This window comes from Lepidochelys kempii, chromosome 1 (assembly GCF_965140285.1).
Source record: "Lepidochelys kempii isolate rLepKem1 chromosome 1, rLepKem1.hap1, whole genome shotgun sequence".
In the NCBI taxonomy this organism is placed as follows: domain Eukaryota; kingdom Metazoa; phylum Chordata; order Testudines; family Cheloniidae; genus Lepidochelys; species Lepidochelys kempii.
In genome coordinates this window covers 118417254-118431079 of record NC_136380.1, presented here as the reverse complement: position 1 = coordinate 118431079, position 13826 = coordinate 118417254, and the positions used below count along the sequence as shown (strand labels likewise).

At 42.5% G+C, this 13826-nt stretch overlaps 1 protein-coding gene across 2 annotated transcripts in view; it reads right to left on the bottom strand.

Moving 5' to 3' along the window:
* The window catches only part of RFX8 (regulatory factor X8), a 34734-nt gene extending 21273 nt beyond the window's left edge, over positions 1-13461 (bottom strand). Inside the window, exon 1 of one of the 2 annotated variants that reach the window (XM_073327571.2) lies at positions 13381-13461. The gene's annotated coding sequence lies outside the window, so the exon portion shown is untranslated. The remainder of the gene's footprint in view (positions 1-13380) is intronic. The other variant, XM_078851148.1, reaches the window with a different exon arrangement.
* Between the last annotated feature and the right edge of the window lie 365 nt (positions 13462-13826).

Here is a 13826-nt window from a genome sequence, read left to right as displayed (position 1 = left end):
GAAAATGAGACTTAGGCATTGTGACACTGAGCACAGTAACATCTACATACCTTTAAAAATCTGGGCCACAGTGTGTTTATATGTTGTATAAACAATATTGTCAAAGCAACTCATCTATTTCTCCATGGGAATTCTTGTCCTGATACCTATTATGACAGATGTGAGACCTTAGAAGTGCTTGGAAATCAAGACTCTGTAATGCCAACCAGCAAGGAGGTGCAGAGGGGTTACAGAGATCACTGGGACCTGACATACAGTCTAGCTCACAAAAGAGTGTCATGTAAGGTCTCAAATAAAAGCCAGTGTCACGCTGGTCACCAATAGTTTTGTGAATTGTATATGTATATACACGTAAGGAGCTGCAAATATGTTCTTAAAGTCTAAATAAAAATAGTGGTCACCAGCAAAGGTGAAAAAACAGGTTTTCTGTCAGACAAGACCCATCTGTCTGTTTACATGTAAACTGAATATTGTCTCATTCATAATGGGTCTCCCATCACCAGTCTCAATTATATGCAAATGAAGGATTGTGGGGACTTCAGAAAGAAATTGACAGGAAGAGAAAAACAACAGTGGGGAGAGAATCTTATCTGGTGGTACAGATCAAAGGTTTGCTGGAGTATATATGGGGAGTGTCATGGGGTACCAAGTCTTGCACTGGACAACAAGGGGTTAAAGAGCTGCTCTGGGATCAGCCAGCCCTGCCCTGCCACTCCTGCAAGAGATTCACAGACTGGAGGAGGAATTAAAAGGGAGCAGAACAGCTCACTTGGAGGCAGGCCAGGGAAGAAAAAGGACCTTGCAGCTTCTGAAGAAAGGACTGAGGGAAGGCAGGATCTCTCCCATCCACAGCTGCATGAAGGTCCCTCCCTGAGGCAAGGGAGGACCGGCTTCTGATAAACCCTGAGAGGGAGGCATTTCCCCCTCCTTCACCTATTACTAACCCTGTTGATTTGGCTTATGGACTACCCCTGAAGGGGTGAGACTTGGAACTGACCTGGCCAGAGGCCAAGGCATGAGAAGAGCGGAAGCGAGTTACCATGCCACGCTTGGCCGTGAAGAGGTGCCAAGCGGTGAGCTGACTCCCTTCATGCTTTCCTGTAGAGATGCTGAACTTTGGACAATAGTGGGGTGGCAGGGAGTGATCCAGGGAGGGCAGCCTTAAAGTGCTCATGGGCGTCAGACCCTTTTATTGCCCTCAGAGGGCCCTGTGCTGGAGTCTGCAGAGAATGGAGGGAAGGCAAGAGGAGGCTGAAGGGAAAATTCGAGTTTCACAGATGCAAGCTGGACTGGAGAACTTTGAGGGTAGACTGCTGGATGAGGAAAGTGGCCAGTGGCAGCATGGGACCATGAGAACCAGGCACAGGAAAAGATCAGCTAGTGAAGGAGAAACAGAGCTCAGGAACAGGTTTGCTGAGTTGTACAATGAAGAGCACAGCAGGCTGCAACAGAACATGGGAGGGCAAGGAATAAGAGAAGGGTGGCTAGTCCTACAAGAAGAGGGGAACCGTAAATGCAGATTGCCAGGGTTTGGAGCCCCAGGAGGGATAGGTGACAACTTGCAGAAGATAGCAAGAAAGAGCTAAAGATAAGAGGACTTGTAGCCGGAAAGAACAGAACGAGGAAGACCAGAGAATCACAGCAACAATAGGGGACTCCCTATTAAGAACAGACAGGCCTGTCACCAGAGATGATCTGGAAAACGGATGAGTATGCTGTCTGCTGGGAGCTAAGATATGGGATGTGGACCTGAGGCTGAAGAGAATCCTAATGAGAGCAGGGAAGAATTCACTGCCCTTCACATGGGAACAACTGATTCTTGCTAGAACACATCAAGAGAGATTATGCCAGGCTGGGTAAGATACTTTAAGAAATGGCGTCTCCGGTGATCTTGAGTGGGATTCTGCCATTTCCCTAGAGGAGGAGAATGAAGGTGAGACAACAATATGATGATCAACCATTACGATGATGGCCAGGCAGTGGTGCTGTAAGGAGCGCTTTGGGATATTTGATCACTGGAAAGTATTCATGGACAAAGGACTATTCTCATGGGATGGATTCCACCTGAGTAGGGAGGGAAACAGATTTCTGGGATGGAGGTTGGCACAACTGATTAAAAGAACTTTCAAACTAGGTATCTGGGGGAGACAGTTGGGAGATGTTCACGTATTCTCCACACCTGCTTGTAATACTGAATGGGAAGAAACTCTAGTAAGAAAGGATATAGCAATGGAGAAAGGAACAACAGAAGTAGCAGAATGGACATCAAGAGGAAAGATAGTGCCAATACCAATGATAGCTCAGGTAGGTGATACTGGCAGCATAACGACTGTACCTAAACAGGTGAGGAATCTGGGCAAAGCAATACAGAAACTACTAAGATTTCAGTACACCAAAGCAAGGAGCCTGGGTAACAAAATGGAGGAATTAGAGTTACTGGTGCAGAAAGTGATTTATTTGAGCATAAGCTTTCGTGAGCTACAGCTCACTTCATCGGATGCATACTGTGGAAAGTGTAGAAGATCTTTTTATATACACACAAAGCATGAAAAAATACCTCCTCCCACCCCACTCTCCTGCTGGTAATAGCTTATCTAAAGGAGGAGGTATTTTTTCATGCTTTGTGTGTATATAAAAAGATCTTCTACACTTTCCACAGTATGCATCCAATGAAGTGAGCTGTAGCTCACAAAAGCTTATGCTCAAATAAATTGGTTAGTCTGTAAGGTGCCACAAGTACTCCTTTTCTTTTTGCAAATACAGACTAACACGGCTGTTACTCTGAAACGGGTGCAGAAAGTGAAACCACATATTATAGGGATAACAGAAACATGGTGGAATTAGTAAAGATTGAAGTACATGTATTGAAGGGTATGGGCTGTTCAGGAAAGACAGAAATAAAGGTAAAGGTGGTGGAGTAGCATTGTATATTAACAATGAGGTAGACTGTGAAGAAATTAGAAGTGATGGAATGGATAAGACAGTGACTGTGTCAAAATCACTTTAGGGAAGAAAGCTACCACAGATTCCCCAGGGATAGTGCTTGGAGTATGCTATAGACTCCCAGAATCCAATTTGGATATGGATAGAGACATCTTTAATGTTTTTAATGAACTCAATACTACTCAATACTATACTGGGAATTGTGTGAGATATTGATTTCCCAGATATAGATGGGAGGACAAGAGGGCCCAGATATTCCTGGATGTGATAACTGACAGATTTCTTCACCAAACCAACAAGAGGTGATGCCACTTTAGATTTAGTATTTGGTGAGTAGTGAGGATTTCACAGAACTGTGTGTAGAGGACAACCTTAATTCGAGTGATCTGGAGCTAATTCAGTTTAAATTAAATGGAAAAATTGGAAAGAGTCCAGCAGAGGGCAACAGAAATAATTAGGGGGCTGGAGCATATGATTTATGAGAAGAGGATGAGGGAACTGGGATTATTTAGTCTGCAGAAGAGAAGAATGAGGGGGGATTTGACAGCTGCTTTCAACTACCTGAAAGGGGGTTCCACAGAAGATGGATCTAGACTGTTCTCAGTGGTGGCAGATGACAGAACAAGGAGCAATGGCCTCAAGTTGCAGTGGGGGAGGTTTTAGGTTGGATATTAGGAAAAACTTTTTCATTAGGAGGGTGGTGAAGCACTGGAATGGCTTACCTAGGGAGGTGGTGGAATCTCCTTCCTTAGAGGTTTTCAAGGTCAGGCTTGACAAAGCCCTAGCTGGGATGATTTAGTTGGGGATTAGCCCTGCTTTGAGCAAGGGGTTGGACTAATTGACCTCCTGAGGTCCCTTCCAACCCTGATATTCTATGAATCTATGATCAGAAAGGACTATCATGATCATCTAGTCTGATGTCCTGAATATTGCAGGCCACAGAACCTCACTCACCCACTCTTGTAATACTCTGGCTGAGTTACTTAAGTCCTCAAATCATGATTTAAAGACTTCAAGTTACAGAGACTCCACCATGGACTCTAATTTAAGTCTGCAAATGACCCGTGCTGCGGAAGAAGGCAAAAAACCCCCAGGGTCTCAGAATAATAATAATCATCTTATTCTTGTTTTCACTATAAATACATCTAAGTGCTGGTGTTAGGCAAAGTGAAGATTCTTCATTGAATCTTTAAAGCTGGTATGTACTGTTCCTCTGGAAACAGCTGGCCTGGTAATTGTGTGCATGTTCAGTGGGTAAAGGGCTGGACACTGCAGGGAATGCTTGGAGGACGCAGGAGGTTGGTGGTGCCTGTCACTCCCTGCAGAGAATGAGCAAATTCCTCCTCGGAGGCCTGGAAGGTAGGAAGTGCTTGTGATGCCAAAGGCTATTGGTTTCAGGGAGCTGATCCACAGCAGGCAAACACAAGACTCCTTCATGCTAAGGCCAGGTGGCAGTGAGGTGCCTCACAACGTTGGGTACCCCCAAGGAGTGTCATAGTGCAGAAGCTTCCAAGAATATTTTTTTGAGATGTGCCAGATATTATATGCACATGGGTTCTTCACAGATTATTATATCTATAAATTCTATATATAGCTCTGTGAGCTAGGGGATTGAATTCTGGCTCCATGAAGGAGGATCACAGAACTTCCTGCAGGAACTTAAATCACTGGAGGGTATCACAGGGTAGCTGGCTCTGTAGATAGACTAAGCCCAGCAACCCTGGACCAGAACAGGTAAACCCATTCCAGGCAGTTAAAGAGGGCTGGGCTATCCCTGGGTCTATAAAGGATTGCTAGTGGGGAACTAGGGGAGATTGATTGAGACAGGTTGTGCTTTGGGGAGGGGAGACCCACACTGAAGTGGAGTTAGCTCCTGAGGTGGGTCCCTGGAGCAAGGGAAGCATCTCTGGGGCTGTTGCTACAAGAAGAGAGCAGAGCTGCCAGGGAAACTGCAAGGAACTGGAGTGCCAGAGACCCCTGGGAAGGGTGGCCCTGAAACCTGGGGCCAAGGCAGGGTGACCTGACAGCAAGCGTGAAAAATCAGGACAGAGGGTGGTGGGGGGTAATAGGAGCCGATATAAGAAAGACCCAAAAATCAGGACTGGCTGTATAAAATCGGGACATCTGGTCACCCTAGGCCAAGGATTGAGTTAAAAGACTGTTTTCTGTTTGTTTGCTATTTCTGTTAAGGAAATAAACTTCCTTGATAAAGACTGAGCAGGGCAGTGCATGTTTTGGAGCTGGGGAGAAGCTGACAGGGTAATCAATGCAAACTCCCGATGCATAAACAACTATGCAGAAGTAACACCTCTTGAGGGGAATTGCATGAACAGACATGAGATGTTAACCAAGAGGGCAAAACCCTGCTGGAAGGGTCTACATGTAGAAGATGGGTGACACCTGGTAAGCTTGGCATGTATGTAGACTGTTTATTCATTTATGATACATTTTCTCTGTAATGCTTTTGTTCTAAATAAATATACTGTGCTCTGTGCAAGTTGGCTGATCACTGGTAAACTCTGTCAGAGCCCTGGGAGAGAGCAGAGCAGGCATTGCACTAATCTCAGACTGCTGGGATAAGTAAGGAAACTGCAACCCTAAAACTCTGGTCTGGAGGGCCAGGAATGCAGATTCCCACCCATAGACAGATGATTGCTACAGGCAGCGAAACCTGGAACTGTGACACCTCACCTATTCACTGGAAGGTAGGTAAAAGGAACAGGTATGGGCAGGCTAGAAATCCAGAGCCTAAAGAATATACATTTTTTTTCACAGAACGTATTTAGTGATATGTATATCCTATGCACCTTTTCTATGGGTATGTCCACACTGCAATGTAAATTTAGGGTTAGTGGGACTTGAGTCAGCTGACCCGTGTTAGGGAACCCTGGGCTTGAGCATCTGCATTGTATTTAAACTCTATGTTAAGACTTTTCTAACCCATGCTGAAACCTAGGACTCTGGGATCCACACTGCAATGTGCATACCCAAGTAACCATATCCCAGAGTCCCTACTACCCCGACCCAAATGTGGCTGCTCTACCCTAGGACTGTAGCGCACTGTGAGAAAACTTTACCTCCCATCCTGCACATTACCAGGAAGCAGCTCACTTTGCAAAAGGTTTGACCCTGGGTCCCAGCTTGACTTGAGCTTGGACCTTCCAGGCCTGCAGGGTCCAGAGCCCTAGCCTGGATTAGCTCAATTGCAGTGTAGACATAAGTGGGGTTAACCTTGCACCTGGGCTTACACTATAGTGTAGACATACTAACACATTTCATAATCATGACATTCTAACTAATGTTAAGTGTATCTGGCTCTGCTAGTGAGGTTGCTGGATATAATGTTGTCCTGTGTCTGCACGTTTTTCATCTATCATCGGTGCATACACTTGTAATACACTCATTGCCATATCCAAGTGCTCTACAAAAATAAGGGATACATCCACACTCCTCCTTTCCCTCAGTTTGATCAGGGTTCTCATATTGGTCACATCCTGTTGACAGACTACCAAGAACTCCAATGTCAAGACAACTCCCAGCAGTGTTATTTCAGAAACATCTGCACTAGCAGGTGAGCTTCACATCAGACCCTAATGGTCGAGAGGGTTTTTTTTTTTTTTTATAATCCTTTGGCAATACTTGAATTCTTGTCATGCCAATACAGTCTCATTGAACTGTACTGATTCAGGCTCAGCAGCCCGATATTTTGTGGAAATGAGTCTAAGTGTGGGTCTGCACAGCGAAGGCCATGTCCTACTGACACCGATAGACACAAACCTGGGCTCTCTTAGCTACAGCTTCCACATTAAGCCTACCTAATGATTTGGGCAGACAGTGAGGTGACGAAAAATATTTAACCAGTAAGTAAGCAAAAAAATAAGTAGCCAGCTAATGAACCTATACACAGAGATATACTACTTTAAAGGGTATTATGGGCAAGCTGCACTTTACTAAGACATAATGTTGTGATCGTTTTAGCTCATTAAACCATTATTGATCTTTCAGTTTTGTAGTAAATCCACTTTATTTGATACTCACTGTTCCTTTTCTGTAGCCGTTGCTCTCATAATTTGCTACATCCTCAGAACTGGAGCCATCCCCACTGTGGTGGAATACACATAACATAACTCCAATTTTAAAAACTGTTGGCTTATTAGGTCTTTAGTATGAAAATTATCTCTAACTGGCTAGGTTATCAGACTGGGACTGACACAACCGTTTGTGTAATAATAATAATTTTAAGAAACAACCTCTCCCTCTTACCACTTCGTCCCATGACTTTTAGTTTATTAATTGATTTTCTAAATGGGTTGATTTCTCAGATCTTAATTAAAAAATCATTATGCAAATAAAATCAACAAACAGGCCATTTTAAAATGCAAAGGTAGGTGATTAGGTTTTTTTTAACTTCTTGTGCCAAATTCACTATTTTACATTAGTGGATACAGCTCCACTGAAACAAACACACAAAAGAACTACAAACATGTAAATAATGAGAGGCCCTTTTTATCATCTTGATCACTTTGATTGTACATCCCATCCCTTTCCCCCCCGCCCCCGATCCTTTATGGTCAATTTAGATTGTACATTGTTCAGAGTAGGAACTGGTTCTTCAACTTTGTAATGCATCAGAGGTGTCCCACAAGGCTCAGCCCTAGTCCATCCTACTAACATTTATATGAACTCGAGGAAGCTGGTTTGACAACATAGACTGAAATGCCAAGAATGTGCAGAAAATATGTAGCTCTACCTGTTTTACATCTGCTGTAAACAACACCATCTCCCAGCTCTCTCTGTGGTTGTGATCAGCTTCAGCCAGCCAACCAGGCAAAAGAGATGTAGTACGAGGGTGACCAGATGTTCTGATTTTATAGGGACAGTCCTGATTTTTGGGTCTTTTTCTTATATAGGCTCCTATTACCCCCCACCCCCGTCCCAATTTTTCACACTTTCTGTCTGGTCACCCTATGTAATACTGACAGGAAGAAGGAAGTATTTTGAAGAATTTTCATAGCTTTCGGTCCTTTTGGACTCCTCAGTGTTTTTGGAGCATAGTCACGGTTGTGTAAAAAGTACACTTCCACTTACAGCTGGCCAGAAGCCTGCATTAGGGCTGTCCAACCAGACACAGACCTCATGATAGTGATCCATGCATTTGTGACCTCAAGACTTGCTTACTGCAACTCATTATGTGTAGGGAGAAAGCCACCCACCCTGAAATAACTCAAACCAGGGAAAATGCAGCAGCGTTATCTACTTAGGGCATGTTAGTCACTACAGAGACTATACCAATTTAGTATGTCATCATAGTTGTGCCATCACAGCCCCGTAGTGTAGCTGCAGCCTACTCTGATGGAAGGGGTTTTTCTGTCAGGTTAGGAAAACTCCTCCCCGAACAAAGTTATCTGAGGGATGGTCTACATTGGGAACTTACATCAGAATATCTAAGTCTCTTGGGCATATAAAAAATCCACACCCCTAAAGTAGGGTTGACAATTTTGGTTGGACATATTCCTGGAGGTTTCATCACATGACAATCTTTAATTAAAGATTAATCTTTAATTCCTGGAGACTCCAGGACAATCCTGGATTGGCAACTCTACCTGAGAGACATAGCTATGCCAACGTTACCCCTGGAGTAGACAGCATTAGGTCAACAGAGTAATTCTTCTCTTGACCTAGCTACCATCTCTTGAGGAACTGGATTACCTACACCAAGAGGCCTAGGTAGTGTCTACACTGAAGCAGTAAAGCAGCGGCTGCAGCTTTGCCGCTGTAGTGCGGTGGGTGGTGCTCAGCCTTTCCAGACCACTTTCAGGAGTCTAATTTGTCTTGCATACCCCCCAGTTACACCTCACTTAAAAATACAAAAGTGTCACAGCACACTATTAGTGGTAAATTGCTTACTTTCTCATTTTTACCCTATAATTCTAAAATAAATCCATTGGAATATAAATATTGTACTTATTTTCAGTGCATAGTTCACAGAGCAGTATAATGTCATTGTATGAAATTTTAGTTTGTACTGACATTGCTAGTGCTTTTTATGTAGCCTTTTGTAAAACTAGGCAAATATCTAGATGAGTTGATGTACCCCCAGGGGCATGCGTACCCCTGGTTGAGAATCACTGCTGTAGTGGTTTAAGTATAGACAGACTCTAAGTTGACAAAAGGACTCTTTTTTCATACCCTGCCGCATGTAACTATACTGAATCAACTTTTCAGTGTAGTACAGGCCTTAAAAACACAAGTTACTAAAAACACATTATCCCACTGCCCTGCTGTTTGCACTGGCTTCTCATTAAGAACAGAGGCCAATTCAAGGTCTCAGTCCTGATATTTAAAACCATCCATGGGACTGGATCTAGCCACCTGAGAGATCACCACTCTGCCACTATGATCTGCCATGAAATCTCCATTCCGCTGGAAAAATGAAATTGTTGATCAATGACCATTATGGTCCACGACCTTAACACTATGTATGTTCAATAATATGTTTAATGCCTTAACACCAACACTATCCTAGAATCCAGAGCTTTTTAAGTTGGTGAGAGAAGAAATGAAGAAACTTAGAACTAGAAGTATTCCTGTCATTTATTTTGTTAATTTTGCAGATTTCTAAAATCTGTTTAAAAAAAAAAAAAAAAGCATTTTCAGTTCCTGCTCCGAGAAGGTGGCCAGCTGTATCTTGTGCTGCTGCTACTATGGCAACACATCTCAGCTGTGCTCTCGCTCAGTAGGCTGGCTGGCACAGCGTGCTTGTTCTTGTGCTGCCCCCCTTCATTAGGGCCAGTCAGGCAACATGTGAGTGTGTGAGCTGCTGCTGCTGCCTAGAAACAGACAAATGGCAGCACTCTCCCTCCACTCAACAGCCAGATGAAAGCTCAAAGATAATTAAGTGTAAACACAGTCTGATCTCTGCCTTGGAAAAATTAACATATATGTGACTCTACTGTTAGCAAATATTATCTTTATTTACCCAGTACCCGAAAGTGAGCTAGGCATCACACAGAACAGAGAGAGTGAGGGAAGTTCCTACCCTAATGCACTTACCATCTAAATAAGGTCAAGAAAGATGTAAGTGAAAAGGAAAGAAAGAAAAGGAAGTGGGTAGAGGAAGGGGAGGATGAGTAACAACAAGATCATCTGATATTTATTCATTCCTGTTAATGTGTTTTTGGGGGATTTGGGGGGTAACTGCAGTTGAAACGGGAAAGAAATTGTGGGGAAGGGAATACCATAGGCCTGAAAGAGGGGAAGAAAAGTGACAGAGGAAGACTGAGGGGAAAAGAGGAAGAGGAGGGTGGCAGGTGAAAGAGCCTCTCTCAGACTCCTTCCAGATGGAGGAGCAATATAAAGAGTTTTACATAAACAGTATTAAGATTAGATTCCGTAGCAGATTCAAGATCAATTTCCATTATTTAGAAGAAAATGTTAAGATCTTCTTCGACATTAATTAATTAATCACACCAGATTTTGGAAATCTCCAACTCCAGTCTTTCATATTTTGATATTTTTAAATATTTTGCCAAAAAATATTTTAAATTATTTTAAAAAATGATTAAATGTTCATGATGGTTTTTGGAGGGCTTGGGGGCTACAAATAGCTATAACGCTAGTTGGAATTCTTGGATTTTTTGAAAATGTTGATGTAAATTTTTTTTAAGTGAATTTTTTACCAGTTTATCAGCTTTAATTAGACCCCATATGTAAGATGATGGTGATTTCAGAAAGTAACGGACTCAACAGGGAGGCCTGTGAAAGTGAGTTAATACTATTAGGACAAACATGATCACACTTTTGTTATACTTCTCTGTTATAACCAGTAAAAGGAGTTTATTTTATTTATTTATATTTATCAAATCTCAAAATCTCTCTTGAAACTGGAAAGAGGTCACTACATTGTCATTTTCATAGCCGCTCTCTCTCTGGAGAATGTCTCTTGATCACCAGGGTATAACCAAAGAAGAGACCTGTTTTTCAGGGGCTAAGGATATCCTTGGCAGGGAGATGAAAATGGGAAGAGGGGCCCCACAGTCAGTGTAGTGACACAAAACTTCCAACAGGTAGCCTCCAGCCAAACACCTAGATCTGCAGGTGTTTTGGTCCAATTTCAGCTGCTTGTTTTAGGGATGAAGGACAAACTGCAGGGAAGCCAGAGCCAGGGAAGCTGCTGGAGCAGGTGCTGCAGTCGCTGTTGGGCTATTGCACAGCAGCTCCCCCCTGTGGCTAAGCCGAACCCAGCAGCAGAGGCAGTGCCAGTTGGATGTGGTTTCTTCAACAGAAAGGAGCTAAGGAGTGCATCCCAATGCATCCGATGAAGTGAGCTGTAGCTCACGAAAGCTTATGCTCAAATAAATTGGTTAGTCTCTAAGGTGCCACAAGTCCTCCTTTTCTTTCTAAGGAGTACAGTGACTAGAAACTGTTACTTCTTTTCCAGGAGGACAAGGGTGCTGCAGACTGATGCACTTATTTGCCACATTCCTAGACAGGAACCAGGAGGCGAGCTCCCCATGATGGCTGCTCTAAACCCATGTCTATAGGTAGCTATGGATACTATTTGAATTTGGGACTCTCTGAGAACAATTTGTTTATTCTCCGAATAAGTATTTGTTAGTTGATCAGCTACAGAACCTGATCCTCCACTCTATTCCACCAGTTTTATGCCAGCCTCACTCCTCTGACTTCAGTGCAGTTACACTGCTGTAAAACTGGTGTAACAGGGTGCACAGTCAAAGTGATGGGGTCTAATTTTCCATTCCCTTGCAGCTCATATAGTCATTTATAGTTAGGGTGACCAGATGTCCTGATTTTATAAGATTTTATACTGTCCCAATATTTGGGTCTTTGTCTTACAGAGATGCCCATTACCCTCCACCCCCGTCCCGATTTTTCACACTTGCTCTCTGGTCACCCTATATATAGTATCATAAGTATTTATATGGCTCCCATTACCATAGTATCTGAGTGCCTCACAGTCATTAATGTATTTATCCTCACAACACCTCGTGAGGTAGGGAAGTGATATTATCCCCATTTTACAGATGGGGAATGAAGGCACAGAGAGACTAAAGTCACATCTGTACTGCAAACAGCAACCAAAGAAAAAGAAAAGAAACCCATGGCAGTGAGTCTCAGAGCTTTGGTAAACTGTGCTGCAGGGATATATAGCTGTGCAGACATTTGGGCTTGGGCTGGAGTCTGGGCTCTGAGACCATCCCCTCGGCGGATTTCAGAGCCCAGGCTCTGGCCTGAGCCCAAATATCTACATGGCTATTTTTAGCCCCAGAGCACAAGGCCCAGTCAGTTGACCTGGACTCACACTGCAGGGTTGGGGTTTTTTTGCAGCGTAAACGTACCCTAAACGACCATTTGCCCAAGGTTATGCAGGAAGACAGTGGAGAAGCAGAGAATTTAACCCAGGTCTCCTTAGTCACAGCCTAGCACCCTATCTGCTGGGACATCCTACTCCTCCTGTAGAAAGTGAATGAGAAATGGGTGCAAACACTGTTAATGAGTGAACTTTGATTTCGTAGCATTTTATATCCACTTTGCACAGGCATGAAAGTGCAAGTCAGTGGAGAATCAGCCCGACAGTTGCTTATTTAAACTATTGACCTGATCCTGGAAATAGCAGGCATAGGGCTTACTGCTATGAGTACTCAGGACTACTCATGGTGGAGAACTGTGGATCTGATCCTGCTCCTATTGCAGTCAATGGCAAAACTTCCATTGACTTCAATGGGACACGATCAAGCCCTTTGCCCATAGACAAGAGTCTGCAGGAGTCTTACATTGTACCATATTTTTAGACTGTTTTATTTTTCACATTTAATTTGTTCTCTTCTGTTGTGTGTATTTTCTCACAGTTGCATCCTTTTTTTGGCTCTCTTTTTAACTCTAAAACTGTAATACAAAGGAAACCAAAACAAAAGTAGGCCTTTTCAAAGTAAAGACAATCCCGCATTAATTTGAGTGGTAAGAAACAGAAAACAAAACTACATATAGAATGCATTTCAATAAATCACAATTACTGTAAGTGCCAATACATTGCTTAAATTGTGAGGATTAGCAATCAAGATGCACTAGTATGATTAAACAAGTGTTCACACCACTGGTGCTGACCACTTATATTTTTGCTCTTATTTAGTTTCTCAGCATTTTTAAGCCCTTGTTTTAGTTTTGTCATAGATTTCCTGCACTTAAGAGCCATCTGCTGAAAATGCCAAGTGCATGGAAGTGTGATTTTGTGTTCAATTAGGTGTGCAACTGCCACTTTTTAAAACTGGAGCCTTTGTATTAATGACAATATTTAATTAGATTGCATTATTATAGGAAAATGCAATTCTTTTATCGATTTTCAGTAGGCAATGAAGCAGATTTTAAAGAAAATTGTATTAATGCACCTTTTATAATTAAGAACATTTAAATCCAAACCTGTGATTTTTTTTTTTAGCCAGAAGATAGCAATAATGAGCATAGAAGGAAGAGCTCTTCTTGATATGTATTCCATCGTAGTGATACCTAAAAAAATACAAAATGTGATGGACTGACAAGTATACAGTTTGCAAGACCAAGTCATCTCTGAACTCACATCTGTATTCCACAAGCAGCTCGCAATTCTTTTGAAATAAGAAAACAAAGGTAGAAAACTGTATTTATTTTTAAAATTGTTTAAATCTTATTTTGTCTAATGTTTGAATAAACACATTTTGACAAACTTTTTTTTTAAAAAATAACTTTACAATCACTTTTTAAAACAGCCTTTGTAATTTAATAATAAAGTGTTTGTTAGTTTTTTAAAAACTGTCAACCCTGGAGCAGTGTGGGGAGTGCAGCCAACCTATACAGCAGAAGCACAGAGACTAGGGCAGGATCCTCAT